The sequence below is a fragment of the Enhydra lutris genome, unplaced genomic scaffold (genome assembly GCF_002288905.1).
Source record: "Enhydra lutris kenyoni isolate GAN:26980312 unplaced genomic scaffold, ASM228890v2 scaffoldscaffold27, whole genome shotgun sequence".
Classification (NCBI taxonomy): domain Eukaryota; kingdom Metazoa; phylum Chordata; class Mammalia; order Carnivora; family Mustelidae; genus Enhydra; species Enhydra lutris.
In genome coordinates this window covers 22,346,865-22,370,785 of record NW_019154111.1, presented here as the reverse complement: position 1 = coordinate 22,370,785, position 23,921 = coordinate 22,346,865, and the positions used below count along the sequence as shown (strand labels likewise).

Genomic DNA, 23,921 nt, shown 5'->3' with positions numbered 1-23,921 from the left:
TTAAGAATAATTACCTCGGGTGGGGGGGGTTGCGTTTCCTTGCGTGCAAGTGATGTTCTGTTTTGTGATCTGGTTATGTGGATGTGCTTTTGTTCACTATGTGAAAATGCGTCCAGCTATACACTTAGGATTTGTACACTTATCTTCAATAAAAGGTCTGCTAAAAAAACTGCCTTAAAAAAATCACTTTTTGTTTAAGTTCAATTATATCGTAATCTATTTTTCCGCTGAGACGTTCATCATTATTTAATTGGTTTGTAAGGTTCTTCCAGTAACTCAGGCCAAAATCCTCAGAGTCATTCTTGACTCTTCTCTTTCCCACACCCATGTCCAATCTGTAGGCAAATACTGCCAGCTACACCTTCAAAATAGATCCACAGTCCTACCACTTCCTCCCACTCTGCTGCTACCTCATTCGCCAAGCTGATGTCATCTTTTGTGCAGCTTACTGTAAAGGGTCACCCTGCTTCCACACTGCCCCCCAACCCCACACACAGAAGCCGGACAGAACCTATTCAATGTAAGATAAATGTTATCGTTCTTCGGCTCCCAATCTCCCATCAACTTCATGTTTTGCTCCAAGCAGAAGCCAAAATCATTACTGTGTGTCACAGTATCCTCACCTAGTACCTTCTCCCCAGCCTGAATCTAACCCCTTTACAGCAATACAGAAGCACAATGAGGCTGTTTCATTTAAGGGATCAGCTACCTGTTTTCTTTGCCCTATTTTCCTCTATTAAATTATATACAACAAAAAAATTAACACTGACTAAGAATCATTTAGGATAAATCACATGGAAGAGCTATTATTTGACCATTCTACAGAAAAAGAATTTTTAGACGGTTCAGCTGAATAGTTTGGATATATTCAGTTATGGAATTTTGTATGAATTCAGTCTCAGAATTTTGTTCAGGAATTTGGAAGTCTGAATAGTGAAGTTCAAATGACCTAGTAAGAAGATACTTCCATAAGGATGTTTTGTGACTTTGCGAAACTAGCACTTGAAAAATTTTTGTTATTATTCATCTCTTTAATAAGCACTTATCAAGCACCCATGGTATGCTCAGACACTTTCTTAGGTGTTCAGGATGGCAAGATGAATAAGACATAATTTCTGAACTTAAGGAAACTGCAATCTAATCCATTTGAATTTGAAGGCATTCAAAGTCTATGCTGCCAACTAATTATTATATTTTTTAAAAATCTCTTTTCCATTTCTCTAATTAAGTATATTTTTTTGCTTGAAAAAGATAATACCTGCTCATTGTTAAAGAAATATTATAAACATGTGTAAGTTAGAAAGTAAATTTCATATATTGCCGTACAAATTTTAATGTTACCATCTTCTATAAGGGCTAAGGCATCATTAAGTGGCTATTCTGTAACAAAACTTTGGGATGTCTTGCCCTGGGAAAATGCAACAAGAAAGGAGACAAAACCAACTGAGAGGACCTGTGCTATCAAAATACAAACCTGGCCAAGGAGTCCTGAGATATATATGTGTATCTCACACATTCTATATAAATACATAAGGGATAAATATACATAACAAAAAATGTCCAAAGAGTCCTGTCAGACAAATTTGAGAGAAAGGAAGTTTTCCTAAATAAACATGAAGAACAAAGAAAAATCCAAAGGAAAAACAAACAAATAAAAACTGTTCAGAGGATTTCTAATAAAAGAGACCTGAAAAATTAACTAATGGCATATGTCACTCTGCCAAAGTTCAGACCTGACTCTTCCCATCCTGACACCAAGTAGTGAGGGATAAAAAGCCGAAAGCCCCCCTGCAAAATCCAGGTAGCAGGGCCTTTGATGGAAAATCTCTCTGGAACAAACAGCGCAATGGGGACCAGCAGTGGTGAGGTATCAAGGAAACATTTAAAAAAGCTTCTTCTACCCGGATACCCGGGATCAGGTCCCGCATTGGGCTCCCAGCCCTAAGGGGAGTCTGTTTCTTCCTCTGACCTTCTCCTTGCTCATGCTCTCTCTCACTGTCTCTCTCTCTCTCTCAAATAAATAAAATCTTTAAAAATGCTTGGTTTTGGGCACCTGGGTGGCTCAGTTGGTTAAGCGACTGCCTTCGGCTCAGGTCATGATCCCTGAGACCTGGGATCAGGTCCCGCATCGGGCTCCCAGCCCTAAGGGGAGTCTGTTTCTCCCTCTGACCTTCTCCTTGCTCATGCTCTCTCTCACTGTCTCTCTCTCTCTCTCAAATAAATAAAATCTTTAAAAAAGCTTCTTCTCAGGGTGCCTGGGTGGCTCAGTGGGTTAAGCCTCTGCCTTCGGCTCAGGTCATGATCTCAGGGTCCTGGGATTGAGCCCTGCATCGGGCTCTCTGCTCAGTGGGGAGCCTACTTCCTCCTCTCTCTCTCTGTCTGACTCTCTGCCTACTTGTGATCTCTATCTAAATAAATAAAATCTTAAAAAAAAATTTTTTTTTAAATAAAAAAAAAAATAAAAAAGCTTCTTCTCAAGTAGTACAAAAACCTATTTGCATTCCTTGGCAGCAATAAAGAAATGATCTCTAGGACTAAGATGAAGGAACTAAGAGGATTATAATGGTAAGAAATAAAACTATCTGCAATAGAATTTTCAAACTTTGGGTCTTAGGATATCTTCATATTCATTTTTTTTAAAAAAGATTTTATTTACTTATTTGAGAGAGAGATAGAGAGAGCATAAGACCAGGAGTGTTAAAGGGAGAAAGAGACTCCCTGCTGAGCAGGAAGCCTGAGGCAGGACTTGATCCTGGGACTCCTGGATCATGACCTGAGCTGAAGGCCATTGCTTAACCAATTGAGGCACCCAGGCACCAACATCTTCATGTTCTTAAAAAATATTACTGAGGATCCCAAAGAGCAAGTTTTACAGGGATTATAACTGTTGATATTTACCAATGACAAACTAAAACGGAGAAAAGTTTATATATCATTTAAAAGCAATACATGTATATGGTAACAAATATCTTTATGAAAAATAACTGCTAAACAACATGCCTTCATAAATGTCTCATGCTTCAAGACAACTTGCTATGTGTGTCAAGAAGGCAATGCTCTGATGGCTCTTTACTTATGTTTCCTCATGGTTGTATAGGCAGTAAGTAGCCCTGCAGGGTAAAGCAGGGTCTCCCTCCAGGACAGCAAGCAAGCTTGCTTACTGCCAGCTGTGAATGGTAGGCCCCCCATGCTCAGTCTGCTTCTCCTGTTATGCAACCATTCTGTGTCCAGGCATCCATCCAGGCCTGGCTGTGCTGCCCCTGTGGGACTTGTCCTCACTGGGGGAAACTGATGTAAACATACCGACACCCTGGCTATGGTTTTGCTGTGAATAATAAAGTCTTTAAATTCTGACATAGGAGCTTCATGTCTTCAGCCAGCCTTCCATTAAATGGTGGTAAGCTAATCTGTTAACTTGCAAGTAGAGTAAAACCTCAGACCCTTTAGAGTTCTTGACAATCACAACCAAAAAATGCAAGAAAAACAGCAGTGCTTAACATTTTTGCAAATCCCTAATGTCTGGCTTAATAGAAGAGAGGTTCTCATCTGGTTCAGTCCTTGAAATATAATGTCTTGGTTGAAATTTATCAAGAACATGTGGCCTCATATAGACATGCAGTTGGAAAAGAGACAACTTTGGTGACCTTCTCAAAGGATCTCAGGATCCCAGTGCTCCTTGGACCACGCTTAGAGAACCAATGATTTATGGCTATGCAGCTTTCTGACTACATAAAGATGACTTTACTACAGAGCACTCAGTGTTCACAAAATTCTTGCTCCAGAAGATGAAATTCCAAATCAACTTTGAATTCATTGTTTTAATACTGTTATTGTTGCTTTTGTTATTTGTTGTTTATTATTTATTATAAGAACTTTCTAAAAATCCATTTATCCAAATACTCAACCACTAAACTTGCCCTCATCAGAGTTAATAGATCATTCATCAGTCTCATCAAAGGTTGTTAATTCTTCAAGGCTAACTTTAAACCCCTTCATTGTTGGGTCCACCAATCCTAAACTATTATTTCATAAACTTTGCCCAATCCTAATCCGCCCTCTTACTACTTTGAAAGACCTGCCTTACACTAGATTCCCCAACCCTTACAAATACCCTGCCTTTCACCTTCCCTTCCTGAGACACTTGCAAAGCACAGCCAATAGAGTGACCTCCTTTAGTGCAATAAGCAATAACTTGGTCTTCCTTTATAAATAAGTTAGTTTGGTAGTTTTTATAAGATGTTAATTAATAATCTACTTCTTATTTATATCACTTCTTCTCCAATAAGTGGGTCTCCGTTTTGAGAAACTAAGCATCAAATGTGCTTAACACAACCTTCTTTGCATAGCTTAGGAAGAGAAAGTTCTGGGGTCCTTCATTACATGGTGAAATCCTGGTATTTAATCTATTATTAAATCACATAAAATTTAGGGTTGTCAGGTTTACCAAATAAAATATAGAACACTCGATTAAATTCCAACTTCAGTAAAACAATGAATAATTTTTTAGTGTAAGTATGTCCCAAACATTGCACTGGGCATCCTGTGTTTTATCTGGCCACTTGACCTAACACTTGTGCTGCAGGACTTGTGGCTTTACTTTAACAACACACATTTTCCATGTGCTTTTTATTCATGATTGAGGAAGATCCTAATGACTTTATAAAACTGAATTCAATAATTACCTTAGGGTCCTTAATTTAAGTTGGTAGGCAAATTAGAGATGAAGTATGGAAAGAACAAAATTCTAAGGTTGTCAAGAAAAATTCTTGTTCTGTCAAAGAATCCTGAAGATTGTGTTTAAACCCCTGAGCACCAGATCTTAAGTTCTCAGCTAGAACTACAGGCTAAAAAGCTATCTGCAATGTAGCATGAAGCTGGATTCAAATTACATAGAGAGAAAGTTGTGGGACTGCAGACACTACACACAGCACGTAAGAAAGTAAGCTAAGAAACTGGTAAGCAGAAGTGAGGCCAAGATGAGATTATTATAACAGCAAGTGTCGAAGTTTTTCATTTTTAATAGGCTCTGTATATTTGAAATGGTACAATCCTTAGTCTAGGATTTCAGGGCATTAAGTGTGTTACACTTAATGTGCATCCCATGCTGATATCCAACATTTGTTAAGACCATCTAATGTTGAAAGTTAATGAAGAACAACAACAATCTTCAAACTACTCTGTTACGGTCCTATGATTTTGCATAACTAAAGCTTTTTAATAATTAATTTTTCATGTATTAATAGCATTACAACAAAAAGGAAAACATACCAAACTGAGAGGCAGAAGACTTGGACACTTCAGTCTCAGTCCTACAGCTAACTGGTTCTTTAACCTTGGGCAATTTGGTTCCCATGTTATTTTGTTACATTTGCAATAACAAAGTGCTGTTGCTTAAACAAGAACAATTTATTCTCTCACAGTTTTGGAGGATAAAAGTCCCACATTGAGGTCATCAGCAGAGTTAGTCACCTCTGAGTCCTTTCTCCTTCCCTTGCAGATGGCCATCTTCTCCCTGTGTCTTCACATTATCTTCCCTCTGTACATGCCTGTTATACATAAATGTTTGTGTCCCCCCAAAATTCATATGTTGAAATCCTAATCCTCAATGTGATGGTTTAGGTTGGGGGTACTTAGGGAGGTGATTAGTTGATGAGGGTATTGCCCTCATGAATGGAATTTGTGACCTTATACAAGAGACCACAGAGAGCCTTTGCCCCTTTTGCCAACGAGGACATGGCAAAAAGATAGCAGTCTGTGAACCAGGAAGCTGATCCTCACCAGACACCAAATCTCCTGGTTCACTGATCTTGGACTTCCCAGCCTCCAGAACCATGAGAAATAAATTTCTGTTGTTTATAAGCCACCCAGTCTATGATAATTTGTTATAGCAGCCCAGATAGACTAAGACAATGCCTGTGTCCAAACTTCCTCTCATCAGGACACCTTTCATATGGAATTACCCCAATGACTTCACTTTAATTTAATTACCTATTTGAACATTTTGTCTGCAAACACAGTCACATTCTGAGGTACTGGGAATTAGACTTCGACATATGAATTTGCAGGGACACAATTCAGTCCATAACCATTCCCCTTTCTGATAAGGATATTGGAATTAATCATTCTAAAGTCTGTTCTCACTCTATGATTTACATACAGTAAATATAATATATATACATATATACAGTTATATATATATATATATAATCTAAATCAGATTACCTGTTACACTTTATGGACTACAAAATTAAAACTAGTGGGTATAAAGCTCAAGAAAACTAATATTCATCAAGAGAAACAACTGAAATCATACCATTACAATCTTAATGAAGACTACAGATGGAAAATGTTCATTTGAATTTCAAATAGTTGTAGCATTTTGAGTATACTGAAATGATTCAGCAATATCTGCATGGTAGAAAAAAATTTAAGTAATTGTCGTTCTCTTATTCCAGTAGGACCTAGGAGGATATTTTGCAAATATCTGTTGAAACTTTCACAGGTGGATACTATCAAAAGGCTTTTTACTGAGGCTATGAAAATTAGTTAATTCTATAATAGCCATGTTTATGATTTGAGGATATAGCAAGAGATCTGTGGTGGCACCTCTTGTTATTTTTTTTTTTTCTGTAATGATTTTACAGCTAAGTTGATAGCATAATATGCATTCTCAAGGGTCTTTATTCCCATATTCACCTGGAAAAACTCAAAGAGAAAGCCATCTATAATTTATCCCTGGTAGACTCAAAGCCTCCGTAAACTCTTTAGATGCATTTTGGTCAGAGCCACAGAACCATGAATGACTTCAATGAGAAGTGATCTAGACTAGTGCATAATAAAATCAGTCACACAGAATGACATGAGGAGTACTTAAGATTATTTAGGCCTCACTTTAATACATTTACATTTAGTAGGTTTAGGATAGAGCCCATGAGTAAAAATTTTTGACAAAGACATAACCCCCTGACAGTCATATACTCCCCACCAAGATTTTTATGTAGCTGGTCTACCTACGTTTGGCATTTGTTGACAGAACCCTGGATCTCACAGACCCTAGAATGTACCACAGGACCCCATCAATCCCTGAAGAACTGAAATAGTTTGGTTCTGCTTTCTACTGCCAGAGATACTCTCCATCCCACAAGGTCAAGAGCTGTGTATAAAGGAATAATAACATTGTGAACGTGGGCAGAGCCATCTATGATATTCTAACATATTTAAAATGTTCTTTAATAATCAAGGAATTTTAAGTCCCAATTACGTATCCTAACTGCTTATACGAATTTGAAGAGAAAAGAGCTAAGACTATTCTCTTACCTGGCATTTTCTCCATCTGTAGCATTCATTTGCAAGAAAAAGTTCTGGAAGATTTTGAAACTTAGTGAACACACTGTCTAGTTCATCAATACAGGTAATCTCTGCCTTTGCCTTCAACCATCTTACTTTACAACACTGTAGAGAGAGAAGTTAGTTACAGAAAACTATTAGTAATCAGAACAATTTCTAGCCATAGAAATGCAAATTGTGTCCAGTGAATGTCACTAATTATAGTCCTGCAAATATTGCTTTTGGCTAGTTTGCACCCATTCAAAAAATTCATCTCGGCGTTGCTTATCTGACAGTAAATAGTTGGTACTCTGAATTTTCATTTGAGTGGTTTATAATATCTTCCTTGTTCTCTCATTAATTAGTGAGTTAAGTAAAAATCTGACAGATATTAACTTGTATGAGAATTATAACCATAACGACTTCTAAAATTTATCTTTTAATCTACTCATTTATTAAACATTTATTGACTATATATTAGGCATCACATTTGTTAGTAAACAAAAGAGACATAGCCCCCCCCCTTTTTTAAAATAGAATATACAGTTTAAAAAGAGGAACAAAGTAGTAACAGGTTCTAAAGGAGCAGGCAATGAGAGTATAGTGTCTTTTTTGTGGGCACCCTTGGATACAGCCGCCTCCAAGGATCCCTGTATCCTGACTGCTAATCTGTTCTTGTGCCATGCCCTCCCCTTGACTATAGGGTGGATATATTGACCTGTCTATGAGGAATAGAACCAAAGAGAACACAACATATGGGATGGCATGTAATTCCCAAGACTGAATTACAAAAAAACTGTCATTCTAGGTTAAGCACCCTTTCTCGTTCTCTTGCTTGCTTGTTCTTAGGGAATCAGCTGCCACGCTGTGAGCTGCCCTATGAAGAGCCTCGTGTGGCAGAGAACTGATGTCTCCAACCAGCAGCCACATGAATGAGTGTGCAAGGAGATCTTCCCACAGTCAAGCCTGGAGAGGACTACAGCCCCAGCCAACCCCTCAACTGCAAACCTCTGAAAGACCCTGAACCAGAGGCACGTGGATTCCCTACCCACAGGAACTGTACCACATTGAATGCTGCTTTAAACCATTACATTTTAGGGTAACTAAAATGCAACAATGGGTAACTATTATAGTCTTTTTCTTGGCAAACCATTAGAATATTCTCTCACAGATGCCCCAACAGTAACCATAAAGCTTAGCGCCAGTGCGGAGATCTTGCATCTAATATTGTTACCCTTCAGCTTAATTGTCCAGGAATTAGTTACAGAGTATCCAGGTCCAGATGAACCAACACTGGAAACTGCAGATACAACAGCACAAACATTCAGTAAGGAGAGAGAGGAAAAAAAAAAAAAAAGTCCTCCTCCCAAAGGAGATCTACCGTGACAACATAATCCTCATAAATACTAGAGGAAACGACTCTAGTAAAAGGGGAAATATTAGCTTGTGATGCTATATAAATCATGGAATAGTTCTTTTTAACAAAAGCCCAGACTTTTTGAATAACCTGGCCTTCTTTGAAGGTCATGGTTTCTTCTTAAATGTTTTCCTACATTGATCCCTTTTCTTTCCTCCTTTCTTTTGATCTTAGCAGTTTCACATGCCATCCCCTTTTAAGAAGTACCATGCACCAATATGAGAATATGGTAAAAGAGAAACTGGAACTGGAAATGCCTGAGTTTAAATTTTGGCTATTACCAACTATAGAGCTTTGGTAAGTTACTCAATCTTAAAACAGGCATGATAATGTTTACCTTTCAGAATTTCTGTTAATTTACCAGCTTCAAAATCAGAAGTAATGCACTGAAAGACTCCACACACAGTAGATACTAGACAAATAACAGTCACCATTATTATTCCCACTCTCATTTTTTTAAGGCTAATCTTATGGCATCCTCTAATATATTTTATTAAAAATCCCTTTGTCAAGCTGTATCTAACAGCAAAAGATATCCCAGATTCTACCTATATGTTCATCCCAAGATCTGGAAAATTCTATTTCAGAGAAATATTGGTTCTTCAGTGCTAATGCAGAGGAAAGGTTGTTTTTTGGAAACTGTCAAGTAAAGTAGAGGCTAAGTGACCAGGAAATTTGTCATAAGGCAATCTTACGTACTTATTGTCATAAGGCAATCCATAATGTACCCCTCTCTGAAAAGAAAATTAAATGTAAAATAATTGATCAACTCAAAACATTTAAAAATCTTTGAATACAGGGCACCCTGCTAGCTCAGTCAGAAGAGCATATGACTCTTGATTTCGGGTTCGTGAGTTTGAGCTCCACATTGGGGGTAGAGATTACTAAATAAATAAACTTTAAAAATGTATTTTTAAAAAAAATCTTTGAACAAAATTTGACAATATATATTTCATTGCCTCCTGAATGGAAAAACCCAGAGAACCAGAGAATAGGAGTGGGAAGGAAAATTCATCTTACCAGTATATTTGTTGGTAGTTGAAAATTCTTTGTACTTTATATAGATATTACCTAATCAAAGTGTTATTCATTAACTAAAATTATGTACTCTAAATCATTTAATATCACACAATTCATCTTTCCCTTTCAGTTTTATTATTCCCAATATTTCTTTTTTCCATTTTAGTTCAAGAGAACATTAATTCTAAACGTTTTTTTTTTTCTAAAGTAGTACAAGTATCAGTTTTATACTTCATAGTGATAGCTGCCCCCAATCGCAGTTTTGACTTTGTGTTTCACACAGCTTTGATCATCTGTGCTGAGGAAGGAATCCACCCCTCTTTGGTCTTCTCCTAGAGGAGAGCAAACCCTGAAACTCCCCACTGCCTTTCAAGCCAACCATTTCTTGTTAGCTGTCGCTTTAGGCAGTTCATCCTAGGTCTACAAGCCAGGACACATGTGGATGCACCCTCGTTCTTCTCTCTTCACCTCCAAGACAGGTGGCTTGCTGAGATGTGAGCTGCCCTAATATTCTGTCCTTGTTCATGGACCATCATTACAGTTCCTCTTCACTGAAGAGTCAGAATAAGAAACGAGCAGGGGGAAACACACTTAACTTAAAATAGAAAAAAACTATTCTAATTGTCCTGAAACTCAGATACTCTTAGTAGTTATTTCAATGAGCTTCAGTCAGGTTCTTCTCTCTGCTGAATGGTGAGTGGAAATTTTGTGTCTTCAGAAGCACTGACGCCATCATTCCCAAGATTCAGACAAAACAAAACAAAAATCTTCAACTGAGACAAAGCAAATTAACTCCCAATTAGCCAGAACAAAGCAAAGGTTTCCACTTTTGCTAAAAAAGAACCAAATGAGGCCCCAGCACAGTAACAGGTAAGGTATTTGTACTGAAAGGATATTTGTTGGTAGGAGAAGATCTGCTTCCAGCTTCAGTGGAGAGTTGAAAAGTCCTGAAGGGGGGGTCAAATGATAGGGAAGCCATGAGGGTGTGCCAGACTCTCCACACTCTTCTTCAACCCCCGCCCTGATGCTAGGAAAGCACATCCACCTCCACACTCCATTACAGACCTTGTTCCTCTTTGCTTCCACAAGTATATTTTTCCTCCTCTACTTCTCGACTTTTCATTTTATTATTTTTTAAGGACTTTATTTAGTTATTTATTCGAGAGAGAGAGAGAGAGAGAGAGAGAGTGCCAGGGGAGGAACAGAGAGAGAGAGACAAATAGACTTCATGCTGAACACAGAGTGGGATGTGGGACTCAATCCTAGGACCCTGAGATCATGACCTGAGCTGAAATCAAGAGTCAGACACTTAACTGACTGAGCCACCCAGGTGCCCCTTGACCTTTCATTTTAACCTCATTAACCTCATGAGCTTTATTTTTATTTTTAACTGGCCTCTCTTAGTAGGTATGTTTTTTATCACTCTCCTAGCTGGATTTTTGCTCTTCATTTTACCTAACAAGCTGTATGACTCTGGGCAAAGTACCTACTCTTTCTGTGCCTGCTTTCCCTTGCCATAAAATGGAAATAGTAATGGTTCTGTCTGATGGGGTTATTGAGAGAATTACATGAGTTAGAAGAGTCACCTTTCTTAGAAGAGCACCTGGTATGAAGGATACATGGGGCAGATGTTCTTTTTATCGAAAGTTTCACTCATTTTCCCCTTCTTCTAGTTTTAATTTTTAGCTTATTTTATTGCATTTTAATTTTAGCATTATCTTAGATCTTTTTCTTGATTTTAGGTTTTTCTATAATTTTCAATCGTTATGTTTAATTTTGTTTACATTATTGTTAGTGCTCTCTAATAGTTTACTTCAATTACTAGCTTAGGCCTGTCCTTCACTTGGGTTTTGTTGACTCTCTTTGTTCTCTCATTTCTTCTTTTTGATTCAAATCAACAGTGACAGTGATTTTTTTTTTTAAGATTTTATTTATTTATTTGACAGACAGAGATCACAGGTAGGCAGAGAGGCAGGCAGAGAGAGAGGGGGAAGCAGGCTCCCTGCTGAGCAGAAAGCCCGATTCGCGACTCGATCCCAGGTCCCTGAGATCATGACCTGAGCCGAAGGCAGAGGCTTTAACCCACTGAGCCACCCAGGCACCTTGTGTGATGGTGATTTTTAATGGCCTGTCTTCATTGTGGGCAACAAGAAGTGAGTCCAGAGAAATGGTTACCAAACTTTAGTGTGTCTTAGAATCACCTAGAGGGCTTGTACAACACAGAATGCTGGCACCAGCCCCATAGTTTTGGATTCAGAGGGTCTAGTTTGGGGTCCAGGTGATGCTGATGCTGTGAACTGGTGACAACATTTTGAGAATCACTGGTCTGGAAAGGTATGAATAGGGGACAGAGTCCTTATTATAACTAGGAAAACCCCTTCCCATGCATTGTAGCCGATTTTTGCCATGCACCCACTGCTTTATTGGATTTTCTCTAATTCATTCTACTTCCTGCACAGTATAAACTCTTCCCAGGGCCATTACCTCCACCCCCACGTCCCCCCCCCTCCGTGGCATATGGGTCACTGATTGGCCAAAAAGTTTACTTGTTAAAATATCACACCAAATATATATATATTACACCATTCTCCTTAAGAGAAAATATGGGGCACCTGGGTGGCTCAGTGGGTTAAAGCCTCTGCCTTCAGTTCAGGTCATGATCCCAGGGTCCTGGGATCAAGCCTCAGCAGGGAGCCTGCTTCCCTTCCTCTCTCTCTGCCTGCCTCTCTGCCTACTTGTGATCTGTCAAATAAATAAATAAAATCTTTTAAAAAAAAAGAGAGAGAAAATATGTGACTCAGAATCCATGGTAACCAAAATGTATAATAATTGGGTTTTAGGCAAATGTTGGCAATAATATGCTAGGAGGGAAGAGCAAGGTGAACCTCATACAAGAATATGCAGTTCTGGCTTGACCCCTGTGGGAAGTCAAGAGTAATGGAGCTCTCAGAGGACCCGTAAGAATCCAGGAACTTAGAAATCAGAGTCCTGTCACTACTTTCAAAGTATTCACTTCCAATATAATTTGGAGAAGAATAATGACAAAGACAACTAAAAGCCCTGCAGTGGCCCATCTCTGTCCCCTCCTTTTTTCCCCAGGATCACTGTTTCCTTACACTGGGTGCATACAACCTATGTGTGTTTGTATAATTCTTTTATCTGTGTGTCTACTAAAAATATATGGCATTATTACATGTTATATGATATTTTCATACTTTGTATCTTTCCTCACACTTTTGATTATGATCTTTGCCTCCCCTCTACCTCTATTATTCTGTCCCCAACCCCTTCACTCCCCCAAATTCTGAAAGTATAAGGAAATGGTTGGGCTGGACTTTTCCAGGCTTTTTTCTTTGTCCCTAGAAAGTACAGGATGCTATCCTGTGAAAACTAGAATCCCTCAAAGGATACTTTTATCAAATTTGGATCTAAGCCACATTGGTAACTCTGGTAACTACAATTCCCTTTTCTGCCCCCAAATGCCTGACCGCTTTGTGTCTTCCACTTCAAGATTTTCCCATTGAAAGAATTCTTACCCAAAACCAATCTTCTGGTCTTCTCCTTACCTCTCACACCCTGCCATTTGGAACATACTGAAAAGTTTCAGAAAGTGGGAGGGGACTTAGCTATCTCCAGATGGAGGGATCTAACCCACTGCCTGATTCCAGCCATCTCACTAGTGACCCCCAATCCAGTGGGGATTAATGGTCAGTCAGAAATCCTGCAGACTCACCCCATATCTGGACTCAGCTGGGCTCAACCGGCTGGATGTAGAGTGTACTGCTCCACAAGCAACCGATGAGCCAAGAGTTACACAGCACCACCAGAGAGTGGTGGTGGTCCTGGAGCATAATCTGCACTCTCCAAGAATCCTCCTCTGCATTTTGACTGGTTGGGACCCCAAGACTAAGGTCTACAAAATGTTGGGGGCTGTTCATGTTAACTGCCTGCTAGGCTTCTTGATTTTTCATTACTAATTTCTCTGTGTTTGGTCTTTTCGATCTTCTAATTCCCAAGCTATTTCTTAGAGATACAGATAGATCCATCATTCTTACCTCTATCAGTTTTATGGCTTCTATTGCAAAATTGTCTAATGCATTAGCAAAGAAATCTTCTTCTATGATTTTAGAACTTATTCCTTGGCAAGCTGAAAATATGATGTGTCTTCATGTTGAAGTAAGCATATAATTTATCACCTAAACTGGAACATTTTTGAGAGTGACAAATGCCAAACCACTCGAGATGCTAATGCAACAGAAGAACACTGGCCAGTCTAGACAAACCAGATGCACGATCATGGTCACCCTACTGAGTGTGCACATTCCCTCCCCCAAAGGAAGCCTCTAGAGGAAGCTTTCAGCAAACAGGCTGTGGTGTCACCCCTGCCAGGACCATCTGCTTGTGTTTCCAGGCCCGGGGAAGCCTTGAGACTAGCTAAGTCACACAAAATATATTTGGACACATGTGGGATCTGTAGTCCAACTGCCTGTGTTCTTCCAGTGGAGAAATCTGTACAAATCTATGTTATAAATAGAAACTTCATTATCCGCACTGTGTGTTTCTGCCTTGGCTCAAAATGTAGGAACTTCCATCAACATTTCCTTTCTCTAAGCAAAGTGTTGGAGACTTTGACAAACATTTCTGCCTTCTCAGAAATGCCAAGGAAAAAAATCTTCCATTCGTAGCAAATCGCAATTACTAGCAACTTTTCATACAAGGAGTGACTGAACTGATGGGGTAGACCTGGGAGAAACCAGTATCCAGTAGGCCGTGTTTCTCTATTGATCAGGGCTAATAATAGTAATAACTGACACCGATTTAATGGTTGCTCTATGCTGAGGAACTTTACATGGTTTCATATGGTGTATTAGCTCCAGGCCTGCGTGTCAGCAAACTCAGAGAGTGTCACAGAGGATATTAAAAATGCATGAATAACAACAACAAAAAACCCAACAGAGTGAAAATTCTAGACACAGGGTTTGCTCTGTTTGTGTGTGTCATAACTTAATGAATTCCACGAAGCCCTGGTGGAGCTGATCCTGTGTGCAAGTCCACACCCTCCCATTGCTGGCAGGTGGGCAGGACCCCACAGGCAGCGGCCGAGGCCTGCATCCACTTGCCGCATACCAGCAGGAGTAAGGACCTGACATTCAGATTTAACCTTAAAGGGAAAGAGGAAACATGAGTCACAACTTCACTGGACAGTTCTGCCACACGGGTTTCTGTAATGTGATTTAGCTCATACCCAACTAGTAAATACAAGGAGTAGTGTCAGGTTAACAAAGTCAAATCGGTTCCTACCCAGCTTTTCCTTTGCCAATGGAGAGGAGAATTATAATTGTCGGCCGGAAAGAGAGAGCCTAGCCTCTATAGTGGCAGCCGGAGCACTTTCAGCTTTAATTTTTAAAATGTAAAGCAAACATCTGCACTCTCAGATGGGCACCTGGACCTTGCACAGTTCTTGGCTCATTGCTGCCTGTGCTGCCTCAAGCGCCTACTGTACAAACCTCTCAGGGGCTCGGAGGTCGGCTTCCAGCCACACCATCTCTGTGCCAGGCAGCACTACTATCTTGTTTGCTCTCAATTGGTTCAGAATCTTGAAGGAAGGAGAAAGAGAAGTGAGGGATTAGATCCTCCTCACCTTTTTCTTATTTAAAAAAAAAAAAAAAAGATTGTCTTATTTATTTTAGAGAGAGAGTGTGTGTGAGCAGGCAGTTGGGGGGGGAGGTGGTGCAGAGGGAGATGGAAAGAGAGAAACTCTCTAGCCGACTCCCCGCTGAGCACAGAGCCTGACCAGGGCTTGATCCCATGACCCCTCAGATCATGACCTGAGCTGAAACCAAGAGTCCAAGAGTCAGATGCTTAACTGACGGAGCCATCCAGGTGCTCTTAGATCTTCCTCATCTTTAACTTAGTGGTGGTTACAAGCAAAGCTCTGGTACAAGCTCTGGTACAAGCAAAGCTCAACCCAAATCTTCACTTACGGATGCTCAAACAGAATTCCATCATAGCAATCATCACAGTAACAGCACCATGCATTCAGAGAGTGTTTGCTATTTGTCAGGAATGTTCTAAGAGTATTACATGGTCTTATACATTGAAGGGGATCAGGATATGCCATCCCCAAAATATGCCACTTTGACAGGATTATTTTGAGCTGAAGGCATTTGAGTTCTTGAAATCCCTTATCTGCCTCAAAGCAGGGTCTCCCAAAAGAACGCAGTTGTCACAAATCTCCTCCCAGGAGCTACTCTAATAGCTTCTGGGAGACAAGAAGTCAGCACCACACCCAGATACACACTGTCACAAAATATCATATCTCCCATATATGCCTCTAAGGACCCATTTATCTTTCCAAAAAACCATTTGCTCTTTCATATGTGTTCTTTTCCATCATCTCCCCTAAGTTAGTATATAGACCCCAAATTCTACCCACTCCTTTGAGTTCCTCATCTCTGAGTGCTCTGTATGTATGCAATGTACATGCTAAGAAACTGTTTCCAAGTTTATCTTTTTATCAGCCAATTTACAGAAGGCCTAGGAAGGTAGAAGAAAAAAAAATAATTTTTCCTGCCCTACAGTTTATGTGTATGAACTCATTTAATCACCACAACCCCATGAGGTAGGTGCTTTCAGCTGAGGAATGAGACATGGAAAGGTTAAGTGGTTTGGCTAAAGGCATTGTTATTACAGTGGTATAACCTGGAGCAAAAAGCAAAGTTCTACAGTTGGAATGACAGTTTTGGGGGGCTGGAGGCAGGGCTGAGTGGATAAAAGGAAAAAACAAAAAAGAGCTAACATCAACATTCTTGGGCTGTCATCAAGGGGAAATTGTGGGTTCAACCTAGATAAACTGGAATTTTGGAAAGTCCTGTGGGTTTGTGAATGTCATCCTGGGGCTGGCTGCCCAGAGAATTGACAGCTTGTAAGCCATACTAATTTTTTTTTTTTTAAATCATGTAACACCAAAATGAATTCAAGCTATTCTCCAACTAGAACAGCAACCTAAAATAATCTTTAAATTTATCAAAAATAGATTTCTGATAGAAGAGTTGAAATTTTCCACAAGGGTAAAGCAAAGTTATTATCCCCACCACTCTTTATAACTTGATTCTTAACGATCAGATGCTGTTTTCAGATGAGTTGGACATAGTCCCATAGAAAACAGAAAGATGAACAATGTTTTACAGACTAATGATGTGGTTATATTATTATCTCAAATCGTGAGTAGCTTGAACAAACAACAGGTTCTGCAAGCTCATTATTGCCAGAAAAGATTGTTACTGACCAACTTTTTAAATATGAAAATAGTTATTTTTGGAAGATGTCCCCAGAACTTTTAACCAATTTTAAACAACAGGCCAATATAACAAGTTATCTCAGTTATCTTGGTGAACATTGAACAAATAGAGCATCTTGTGAGGGAATAGCTCTTCAAGGTCAAGTATTCTATAGGTGCTAAAAAGAGAATTTTCAAGAATTCTGTTTTTGTGGTTTTTCAGCTTGAAGCAAGTACCTGACTATAACTGCTTTAAATTGTTTTCAAGCTAAATCAATTGTTGCCATGCTACACAGAGCAGAACTCTTGAATTCCATTTTATGTTCATCTGTATACCAGAAAATATCCAAATTGTATTTTGGGGAGAACTTCAGCCTTCTGCAGGTATTTTTCTATATTCATTCCAAGTGGAGTAGAGATGACAAAGGCCAACATAGAAGCACATATATTTGGATATATACCTGCTCTGTGCCCTATGCTGTTACACTTTCTTCTTTTAATTCCAATATCTTCTACATGGTCACATTCATGAATCATTTTAAGTAGCTACAGATCATTTTTTGAAGATGATATACAAATAAATTGTAAAAGAAATATACCTTAAGTACATTACTTCAAATATGTATTTTCAAATATCAATTCAACTAGTGTAAACACATACACATTTATATTGAAACTCTTCCGAAATTTGCATAAAAATTTCTTTCAGTTGAACTGGATTGTCCACTGAATTAAGGTGTCAGCTCTTAGCTTATACACCATACTTAAAAGTTTTGGACTGAATACTTTCTTTTCCTAAGACAGGAAAGTTTTACAACAATCACCTTTCCTATGGGAAAGTATTATCTTTCCAGTAAAGTTTAATTTATCTTGAAAAAAGAAAAGTTGCATGCACATTTAAATGCACTGTTTCTAAATCTGGAGCCATCCAACTTCTTTGCAGGAATGGCCAAGACAGAATGAGTCATCTTCTCCAGTTGGTTTCCATTTAACAAAGGACTAAACTTCAATTAGCTTTATACACTGAAACACATGTTCAGCCCTTAGACTATAAATTAAACCCTTTTACTGAAATGGAAAGACTGGAATTTATAGACACAGGTTCAACCATTTTCAGAAGTCCCAACTTTGTTCTTTAAATGAAACATGAAAGGATTTTTCTCATTAGATAAAATGTCTAAGTTTTTTTCCCCAAAAAAGAAGAGTCAGAAAGATCTTGAATGCAGGTAGTTTATTTGGGAGGAGGTCCTGGGACATAGGAATGAGGGACCAAGGAAAGTGAGTTCAGAAAGTAGAAAAATCCAAAGTTAAGTGTCCATAACCAAAGTTGTCACAATGGGCAAAAGAAGCTCAATTCATCAGAACATATTGAGGGTCCTGATATAGACATCATGTTACCAAGAATTATCTTTCCAAGGAACAAGAGGCCAGAGTTTCCATCTCCCACTGATATAAGGTTGTCCTAGAAGGTAAGTCACCTGTATTTTCAGGTTCCCTGGTATCAGAGAAGGATTTGGGGCAGAAGCTGAAAAATCTGGCTCTCACTTGAAGTAGGAAGTGCAAAGTCAGTCTGAACTTGTACAGGAGTATACAGTTTGGCTTCAGCTGAAACCAGATGTAGGCTTAAGGAATGCATTTCAGTGTTCCAGAAGTGTCTAATAAAAGTACCCAATGTGGCAGATAGTTAATGAACCACACTTCTTGTGCAATCCCCCTTCCGCAGTCTCTGGGCTGGGCTTATGATGACTCTAATAGAATAAAACAGAACTGATACTACGCCTGTTTTGGGTCTAACCCTTAAATGACCCAGCAGCTTCTGCTCCCTACTTAAAATGCTTGCTTTTGGAACCCAGTCACAGTAACTTCAAGCTCAGTGTAAGGACCATGTGGAAAGAACTGAAATCTGCCTGAAAAGTCTGGCTGAGCTCCTGGTCAAGACTTCAGATGACTAATGCTGTCCCAGTGACCCTGGACGATACCATGTTGGGAAGAATTACCCAGGGAAGCCATGGAATTATAAGCCATAAAACAAATTATTTTATTTCCTAACATTTTGGGTTACTTATTTTAGTCACAGCAATCAATTAAGATACCAGTCAAGAAACCTTAAAACAAATAGGGTTGTCAAAGTTGCTAAGAAGGGTAGCTTTGTTTTCCAGATATATTCATAGGAGAACTGAATTTTCCTAGTTTTGCCTATTCTTCACCAAGCCATGTGGCAACACTTATCATATCTCTGACCATTAGTTATGGCTCTGAAGGAGCCATAGGATTTCAAGTAATTTTAGTGATTCTGAGAGGAAATGTTTTTTGATATTTTTTGCCAAATTACATTGCTGAGTATTACTGTGTGACAAATTTTCATGTTTATTCTAACCTTTCTTCCCATTGTGATTGCTTACAGGGTTACCAGACTCATTTGATGTTCACTCAACAAAATAGTCATTTAAAATTCAATAAACATATCTGCTGTATGGCAAGCCCTGTTCTAGGCACTGCTATTCTAATAATGGACAAAATGGACAAAAATCCCTGTTCTCTTGGAGATGGAAGATTGACAAAGAGCAGAAGAAATCACAGAATAGAAATACATGATATCTAGAGAGTGTTAAGTGTTAAGGAGAAAAGCTAAATCAGGAAAGGAGTATAGAGAAAATGTTTAAAAATATGTGTTAAATTTTAGATTGAGTGATCAAAAGGCAGCATCACTGAGAAGATGCCATTTGAGAAATGGATTGATAAGACAGATTTGGGATATAACTGAAAACAGAGTCAGACAATGGAATTTGCTGACACTTTAGATGTGAGATGTTTTTAATACAATAGAGGGGGTAGCAAGCATCACTCCAAAGTTTGGGGCTCAGCAAATGAAGAATTACATTTCCATTAACTGAAATGAAGAAGTTTGGAGTTTATATATAGGGTTCAGTGTTAGACACATTAATTTTGAGATAGAACTAAAGAGGTTTAGGAAGTTTAGGCAACAGGCCTGTAATTCAGGATAGAGGTTTAAGCCAGAGATATAAATATGGGAATCATCAGCATATGGTATTTAAAGCCATGACAAAGGATAAAATTATGAAGAGACTGAATACAGATAGAAAAGGAAGAGTTCTCAGGACTAACTACAGGGCATTCCAAGATACAGAGGTTGGGAGAGGGAGCATGTAGAGGGAAAGCAAGAGATTGAGAAGGAACAAAGCAGAAAGCGAGCCAGCAAGGCGTGGGAGCTAGAAAACCAAGAAAATGCTTTAAGGAGGAAAACGTAACTGACCATATCAAATGCTGCTAATAGTTCAGGGAAGATGAGGCATGAGATTTGGTTATTGAATTTAACAATACAAATTGCCCTGGTGAAAAGCAGAGTTTTTGTGGAGCGGTGATGCTGAAAGCCTAATGGATTGAGTTCAAGAGTAAATGGAAGCAGAGAAAGTCAGCTGGTGAATATAGAGGATTCTAAAAAGTTTTGTTTTATACAAAAGAAGCAAAATGAAGCTGGCACAGCTAAAAAAAAAAATAATAATAATGGGAGAAATAACAGCAGTTGGTATGGTGATAGGAATGATCCAAAAGATTGGGGATAGTTATGATCCAAGAGAATGGGTGAGAATTACTGGAATCATGCCATTAGTGGTGAAAAGGGATGGAATGTAGTATATCAGTGAGAGGTTGGCCTTAGCTAAGAGTACAGATGGTTCAAGTGCATGCTTAGTAATGGAGAAAGAAGGTAGAGTGAATGGAAACAGGAGCATGAAGTGAGTAGATGAAGTGTGAGAGTCCATGAAAGTTCTATGAAGGTTTCTATTCTGCCAGTGAAATAGGAACCAAGATCATTAGCCAAGAGTGATTATGGTAAGAAGGTAAAGGCCTTGGAGGTTTGAAGTTCAGAAAGCATGAAGTAATCAACAAGGAGAGTATGGACTGGAGATACACAGTATCACTGTAGGGCAATATCACCTACTTTGGAACTGTGGCAGTGACAGCAAGTGAGAACAGTCAGCTTGGTTGTGAGCTTCATTCCCTTCAGCTGTGTCGGTGAAGGAACAGCGCAGTTGGATTTAGCCAGGCTGTGTTTGGCTAATCACAGCATCATCTTCCCCCACCCCCACCCCCAGACCCCCTCGCCTCCTCATGGAAATATTAGCTATTTTCTCCCTGACAGATAACAATACTGTTCAGAAAGCTTAGAGATTCTGACTCAGCTTTCAATACTTCTTCCAATGATGTCTTGCAAAAGTTCTGTGTTTTGTCATTTACTTTTTCTCTCCCCATCCCACAATTCATATGTTTTTCTATTTTCAATGTTATGACATACAGTTGTATTCTGACTAATTTTCCAAAAGGGGCAAAGACAACTGTGCAAGGGGAGATATAACTGGACTCTTAACAATACCTCAGTCACGTTAAACACCATTTATGCAGTACCTTTTATGTCCTAGGTATTTAATACACATTTCTAATCCTCTCAACAAGTTTCCCCATTTTTAAGGAATAGAAACTTAGGAAGTAAAATGAGTCATCACGCAGCTAATAAATGCCAAAGCTGAGACCCAAACCCTGATCTGCATGTTCCACGGTTCTGACTCTGGCCACTCCGCCCTCTAACCCTTATTAGCCAAGGCAAAACCAAGTTTGTGTTGTCCTAGCTCCAACTGTACATATTCGAATGCCATTGAGTTCACTTGCCCAGATATCTTTAATCCAAGGTGCTGTTTCCAGACTTTCTTTCTCCCAAACACCAGATGTCATCTGCTCTTGAACTTGAGACAAAAATTAGAGTTTTCAAGTTCCAAAATGCTGAATTTTACCTGTGTTCTCTTGTCCAATTTTAAACGTCTAGATTCACTTACCTATACTTACAATACCTTGGTACTGTTGGCATTTCGGGCCAGGTAATGTTTTCTTGTGGCGGCCTATCCTGTTCATACTAGGCTGTTTAGCAGCATCCCTGACCTTTACATCCTTGATGCCAGCAGCACCCTCCCCCCGACTGTGACAACCAAAAATGTCTCCAGATGGGGCATCTAGCTGGCTCAGTTGGTAGAGGGTGTGATTCTTGACCTTGGGGTTGTGAGTTCAAGCTGCACACTGGGTATAGAGATTACTTAAAAATAAAATGTTTGTTTGTTTTTTTAAATGTCTCCAGACGTTGCCAAATGTGCCATGGGAGGCAAAATCATCCTTGGTTGTGAACCACTGGAGTAGAAGTGAAGATTACATAGGAATTAGCCACTGCATGGTTCAGTCGGGTAAGTGTCTGCTTTTGGCGCAGGTCATGACCCCAGGGTCTTGGGATACAGTCCTACATGGGGCTCCTTGCTCAGCAGGGAGCTGCTTCTCACTCTGCCTGCTGCTCTCCCTGTTTGTGCCCTTTCTTTCTGACAAATAAATAAAATCTTTAACAACAACAAAAAAAAGAATTAGGTTCATTTTTTAATCTTATTTCAAATTTTACATTGTCACTTTATCCATAACAGTAAAAGATGTTATTTTTGTACTTTTTGTTTTAGATTATGTTTTTTAGAAGACAAGCTCCTCCTCAGACTTTTACATTCTCTGTAACTTTCCAAGAACTTGCTTGTCTCAACATCATCACAGGCAGAATTAATTTTAATAGTCCCAAGTTCCCATTACACTTGGAAATAAAAAATCTGTAATAACAGTGTTTACCACACTAGTGCTTTAAAAAACAAGAAGACCTCACACCTATCTCCAACTATCATCTCTTTGGTGACATAGGTCATATAACATTAATTTTTGTGTCTCCAGCATTTACAAAAATCCCAACATGTAAGTATTTGCTTAACTTGTACATTTAAACTGTATTGCAAGGAATTCCATGTGTTGACTTTTAAAATTATCTATACCTACAGAATGCCCCTTTATAGTGTCTTCTGACCCACATGCATATTACAGTCCTGCCATCTAGTGGCCAATTACCCAAATTGTAATTGCAATACCTAGTATGAAATAAACCAAATATCTCAAATATGAACATTTAAATTCCATTCAATATCATAAGATAAAGAAACCTCTACACCACTTTTACACATATACATTTTCCAACTAATGAAACATTCCAATTTTTTTAACATTTTGCCTATAAGTGAGTGAAATTAATTCACATGTAAAAGGTTTTAGCTCCAATATATAGCATTATTTGCAAATAAGGAATATATAATGTCCACATTACACCCCCCCCTTTGATTTTATCCAATGTCCTTTTCCAACAAAGCTCAAACTTTGCTGGTTTTTTTCTCTTAGAGATCTATCTCTTTGAAGAGAGTCTTAGCCATTCAACAAAACACCTACCTGGACACCAAACTCAGCTAAAATCCAGACATCAGGACAAATTCCTCAGCTGATAAGATCCGTCATCTGATTGGACCCAAAGCTGATTCATAATCTGGGGTGAAATAAAGTTTTTAACAAGTAGGCTATTAGTGTGGTAACAGGGTTAACTGAACTAATCGATCAATTCAACTAAGTAGGTTAGTAGGAAATTAGTCGAAATATTAAACACTTGTGAAGCATTTTCATTCTTGATTGAATGAACCTCCTCACTAACTCATTCCCTTTACCAATTATGACTGTATACTTTCAAGTATCTCATTCATGCATTATTCTACTGTTATAATAATAGTATAGTTAACTAATGATATAAACTGAATGGGGAAGGGAATAAGGATATAGAGGATAAGGGTTCGGGCGCCTGGGTGGCTCAGTGGGTTAAAGCCTCTGCCTTTGGCTCAGGTCATGATCTCAGGGTCCCGGGATCGAGCCCCACATCAAGCCCCACATCAGGCTCTCTGCTCAGCAGGGAGCCTGCTTCCCCACCCCACCCCCCTCTCTGCCTGCCTCTCTGCCTGCTTGTGATCT

The 23,921-nt window shown here is 39.0% G+C and overlaps 1 long non-coding RNA gene across 1 annotated transcript in view; it reads right to left on the bottom strand.

The window, feature by feature from the left end:
* Positions 1–23,437, bottom strand: part of LOC111152122 — a 34,687-nt gene extending 11,250 nt beyond the window's left edge. The window contains exons 1-2 of the long non-coding RNA XR_002640903.1: positions 23,355–23,437; positions 7,318–7,452 (exon numbers count right to left, since the gene is read on the bottom strand). This is a non-coding gene — a long non-coding RNA (uncharacterized LOC111152122). The remainder of the gene's footprint in view (positions 1–7,317; positions 7,453–23,354) is intronic.
* Positions 23,438–23,921: the final 484 nt, after the last annotated feature.